The sequence below is a fragment of the Taudactylus pleione genome, unplaced genomic scaffold, assembly GCF_031769625.1.
Source record: "Taudactylus pleione unplaced genomic scaffold, aTauple2 ptg000009l, whole genome shotgun sequence".
In the NCBI taxonomy this organism is placed as follows: Eukaryota; Metazoa; Chordata; class Amphibia; order Anura; family Myobatrachidae; genus Taudactylus; species Taudactylus pleione.
The window spans coordinates 4,927,501-4,933,067 of record NW_028284412.1 but is presented as its reverse complement, the minus strand read 5'-3'; the positions used below and the strand labels follow the sequence as shown (position 1 = coordinate 4,933,067).

The following is a 5,567-nucleotide window of genomic DNA, read 5'->3' as shown; positions in this document are numbered from 1 at the left end:
GCATCCCATGAACACAAACCCGCTAAGTGTCTGACATTATGAGATCTATTACCCTCTGACTTACAGCTCTTTGGGGGGTATGTAATAGGTGGCAAATTTGTGGTGACTTTTAATTTGGCGAAAATCATGGCGAGAATCTGCATAATTTTATATATTATTAATTGTACAAGTTATTGTTTGTAAGCACTGTTTCCCCCAATAATAAAATGTGAAAGTTGATGCGAGAGTCTGCATAATTTTATGTTATTAATTTTACATGTTATTATTTGTAAACACCATTTCCCCCAGAGTTGAGAGTCTGCATAATTTTACATGTTATTAATTGTACATGTTATTGTTTGTAAACACTATTTCCCCCAATAATAAAATGTGAAAGTGATGCGAGAGTCTGCATAATTTTATGTTATTAATTTTACATGTTATTATTTGTAAACACCATTTCCCCCAGAATTGAGAGTCTGTATAATTTTATGTTATTAATTTTACATGTCATTATGTTATCATTTGTAAACACTATTTCCCCAATAATAAAATGATTACAGATCATCAATATGAGCCAGAATCCCGACTCCCATAGGAACAAGAGGTAAGTGTTTTCCTAACTCCTACCCTAACCCTCCCTCCCTGGTGCCTAACCCTAACCTCCCTGCACCCTAATCCTAACACTCCCTCCCCAGTGCCTAACCCTAACCCTCCCCCTAGTGCCTAAGCCTAACCTCCCCGCACCCTACCCTAACACTCCCTCCCCAGTGCCTTAACCCTAACCCTCCCCCCAGTGCCTAACCCTAAGCCCGCACCCTAACACCCCAATACATACCCTCAGGATGCCGACGGTCAGGATACTGGTGCTGGGATGCCGACCAGTTGGGATTTCGGTGCCGGTATTTAGACCGTCGGCATCCCGCACGCCGGCATGCAGACTACATCCCACTTTTGCCATAGGCTGGTGCAAAGGTCAATGGTGGATATGATGGTGCGCCTATGGGAGGGTGTTCAAAACCACTGGCGGAGTTGCACTGTCCACAGTCACTGAAAGTGGGTGTCTCAGAGTTTGCACTGTCCAGCGCACGCTAGTACACAAGTGTAAGGCAGGAACTAGGATTTGCATATTATCACTGCTGAGACTCTGCAAACATCAGCGGCTGCAATAGAGTCCTTCTGTGAACCAGGCCCTTTGTCTCTACTCACAGTCTATTACATACATCACCTTTAAACTTCTTTAACAATGTTACAGATACACAGTATAATCAATGATGGTCTGCAGGCAGCTGTAGGGCCATAGGTAGCCAATTGAGCCTTTACCTGCTCCCACCACCTCACTCCTGATTTAAGGTCAGATTTGTTTGTTATAGACTGTAACATTTGTTTATCTCTGATGACATTATAGATTGGTGCATTTCTTTGGTTAAAGTTTAAGTTATTATTGATAATAAGACTAATCTGTGGTCTTTTTGAAGGTTACCAAGCTACCTGTAAGGTCCCTGTAGTTATCAGGTTGCCGATAACTGGCTTAGATGGTGAGACTTGTTAGCGTGTGTTAGCAATTTCTCATAATGACCTATACACATTGTTAAAGCAATGTCAAACATATTCTGTAATGATGAAGCCAAAGGCCATATAACAAAATAATACAAAACAGCATTTTATATGAGTACACTGCTTAACAAATTTATAACTGAGTATCTTTACAAAAAAACAATCAAAGAATAAAATCAACAAGAATCTGAAACCAAAGAAATTTATCTAGAAATAATAATAATAATAATAATAATAATAATAATAATAATAATAATAATAATAATAATAGAACAGGAATAATTATATTTGTGCATAAAAACTAAAACCATACAAAAAAAAACACATTTATAAGAAGGTGACAGAATCCATGAAATAATCAATGGAGCATTTTTATTTTTGCTTTTTACAGTGCTACAATAAGCCGATAAACCTTTTGAATGATGATTTGTAATAACATGAGCTTTTCCTATAACAATTTTGAGTCAAAATTCCAAATTTCCTTATGTTTCATCCTTAAGTCTTTTCCGGAACCAGAGTTAAAAAGCAAACACATATTTACAAACCTTTTGTACAAGTTTCTTTTTTTTTTTTACTGAAGATATGATTTGAAGATTGTTTTGGATCAAAGATTCATGTTTGTATGTTGATTTTCAATTAAATGATTAAGATCATGTTGGCATTCTGAGATTTTTCATTGGCAAAATAAGAGAACTGCACCTATTTCGGAGGGAAAAAAATGACATTGGTTAAAAATGACATCTTGGCTATATCATATACAGGTATTTCTATTTGAGATGGGAAAACAGGTTGCTGACTAATGGTGGATTAGGTTGCAGAAGGATCATTTTATGATTTCTGCCAAAAGAGCAGCAGACAATTACACAGACAGTTTAGCTGCAAGAGCTGTAATGATAATGTGTGAAAACAATTCCAAACATTTGGAGTAACTGTATTAGGGGACTATGTACTAAGCCTTGGAGAAAGATAAAGTAGACAGCGATAAAGTAGCAACCAATCAGCTCCTACATGTCATTTATGAAACACAGCCTGTAAAGTGACAGTTGGAGCTGACTGGTTGGTACTTTATATCCGTCCACTTTATCTCTCTCCAGGGCTTAGCACATAGACATAGTGTGACAGTGCTTGTTTGTCACGTTTTTATTAAAAATAACATATGGGACGAGGAAGACATTGGGCCAGATAGGCACAGCAGGGGGGCATGATGTGGGTTGGGACCACGCGTTTGCGTCAACCCGGCCACGCTCCCGCTGCACAATGCAGAGATTACCGGCATTGTGCAGTTGGGGGCGGGGCTACGATTATATGATTCAGCGCGAATCATGTCATCGGCTACCCCGGAAACGCCCACTTACAATTGCGAGCGGACGATAGCAGGGGCAGAAAGTGGCGGGGTGTGCCCCCGATTTCCAGGAGGCTTCCGGCCATCCCTGGAGAGTAGGCAAGTATGCATTGGGCCTAGGCAAGTATGCATTGGGCCTTATTCAGAGGTGGGCACTAAAGCAAGCGAAGCTGCGACTTTTTGCGGAGTCATAGCGGCATTAATATGCAAATGCCAGTTTCAGCCTTCCGCTTGGGTGCTAGCGTGCACCAGACTGTGCAAGCCCTGAGAAGCCCACTTTTAAAGCCCATGGACACTGCAACTCCAATGGTGACTTTGAACACTCCACCATTGTGTTCACCAGCCTATGGCTGGCATAGTGTCACCTTCTGAAATTTCTCTGAACATGGCCTCTGTGGTGCGGCTCTGCGTTTAGGAGTGCACGCCCGGGATACTCCCATAACATGCCCATGGGACGGCCTTTTTTGCTTCACTTTAGGCTACTCTCCGTCACTGCCCTGGAACTGTTTTTGCCTCACCAGCTTTTCGCTCATGCCACTGCATCCACCACTGCATCAGGCTCATTGAGGCATTTAGTGGAAAGCTTGGTGGACAGATCTGCAACATTATTCAGACTAAACCAGTGGTCTGAAGCCTCATATTAGGGCTGATTCTGAGTGAGATGCATCCGCAGACACATTTCCGTCTGGCCACGGATTCCTGCTGACTACCATGGTAATATGAGAATCCGTCATTGTACAGTCAAAATGACTATATGTGGAAGCCAATCAGGGGGGTAACTAGGTATTTGTAGGCCCCACAGAAAAGGTTTGCAGGGGCCCCTATCTATCACCCAATGGTGAAAACTGTATATAGCCCATGTAACTTTGACAAGGAAGATGGGCCCCCCAAAGTTCTGGGCCCCATAGCAGCTGCACCCCTTGCACCTATGGTAGTTACACCCATGCCGCCCACTGTCCTTACATCTGCTGCCGAACAGGCTTGCACCAGCCCCATGCTGGGTGCCAACGATCCAGCTGAAACAGACGTCTCATCTCATCCGCGCGCTGCGAATGAGCATGAAGTTGGCCGACACTACCATGACGCTCCCACGAGACAGAAGAGCATGGTCACTGCCCAGTTATTGCCGTAAAACTCCCACTTCATGGACATTACGGTCTGTCGATAGGCAGGTCAATCCATACACAATAGCTATCTCCGTCCATGTGCGGACACCTGATCCAGTGCATGCGTAGAAGCTGATTACTTACTTTGGTGCATGCACAGTATGGGGGAATAGGTGAGATCCGTGCGCATTGCTACTTGTGTGCGAATCAGCCCCATTATGTTTAGTTTTATATATCAGTATGCCATATTTACTTACATCTTTACTTACATTTTTTACTTACATTTTACAGCCTAAATAATAGCACAAATTGCCACAATCACACAAATGCCAAAAATGTCTGCTAGTGGGAGAATTGCAATAGTTTTAGAGATGGTTGATCGCACAGGTCAAAGTCGATTATATATCTCTTATAGAAATGTTGCTAATATACATAAGAAGTAGCTGCTAACAAGGGGCCTGATTCAGACCCACTCGCGAGCGGCTGTCCGCTCGCAAGTGGGTCGATGTTATGCACTGAGCATGCGCACGACGGAGGGAGCTCCGTCGTGCGCATGCGCCAGACGCGACGAGCGAAGGAAAGTCCTTCGCTCGTTGTGTCCGATCAAAGGGGGCGTGCTGTCAATGTTGATTGACAGCACGCCCCCTTTGGTGGGCGTGCCGGGGGCGTGCCTCCCTGACGGGGGCGTTCCCACGGGAACGCCTCCCGTCAGAAGCCGGCCCACTGACATCACTAGTGATGTCAGTGGGAGTGATTTTGGCTCTGATAGAGCCAAAATCACTCCGGAGCTTGCGGTTGAAAACCTCAACCGCAGGCTCCGGCTCGCAATTTCGATGGTCGCGATGGTCTCGACCATCGCGGCCATCACAAAGCACGCTCGTATAGCCTGTGGGTGGTGACCCACAGCTATACGAGCGTCCAGGACGACGCTCCATGAAAATGGAGCCCGGCCCTCATTCAGAGCGTGCGCTCTGCTCAGAGCGTACGGCTCTGAATGAGGGCCAAGGTCTGTAATGAAAGTAACGATAGAAACAAGGAAAAAAGGATGTGGTATACAGGTGCACTAATTGGTGAAAAATTAATTTTATTTGTATTAAAACATTTCTTGCTTTGTCACTCTTCAATGATTTTAATATTTCATTTTATTAGGTTATTTTGTGTTTTTATTTTATATTAACAATAGAAGCTATGTTTTAATACAAACAAAATGTATTTTCTCACCGATTTTTAGTGCATCCCATATTTTCTTGTTAGTGGAAAAATTGCTGCAACCATTGTTCATGGGATATTCATGGGATCATTTTTAAGTTGGGTTTGCTGGAGACTAGTGTTACGGTAACTAAATGGAATTGTATTCTTTTCAGAATCTATTATTGTATATACAGCCACATATATAAAATAAATTGTCTTTACAAATATAGAAATACAAATGATAAAAACAACATATTAAATGTTGACCTATACAGTAGCTTTTAACTCATGCTTTGTAATACAAAAAATAGTATGAAGGACAGTTGTGACCTGTTGTACTGCCAACTGAATTGAAAAGGGGTGTTGTTTAGGAGTTGGGTACGGGACGCAGT

The 5,567-nt window shown here is 42.8% G+C and overlaps 1 long non-coding RNA gene across 1 annotated transcript in view; it reads right to left on the bottom strand.

The window, feature by feature from the left end:
- Positions 1–1,923: 1,923 nt before the first annotated feature.
- The window catches only part of LOC148542732 (uncharacterized), a 122,461-nt gene continuing 118,817 nt past the window's right edge, over positions 1,924–5,567 (bottom strand). The window contains exon 4 of the long non-coding RNA XR_015877095.1: positions 1,924–2,235. This is a non-coding gene — a long non-coding RNA (uncharacterized LOC148542732). The remainder of the gene's footprint in view (positions 2,236–5,567) is intronic.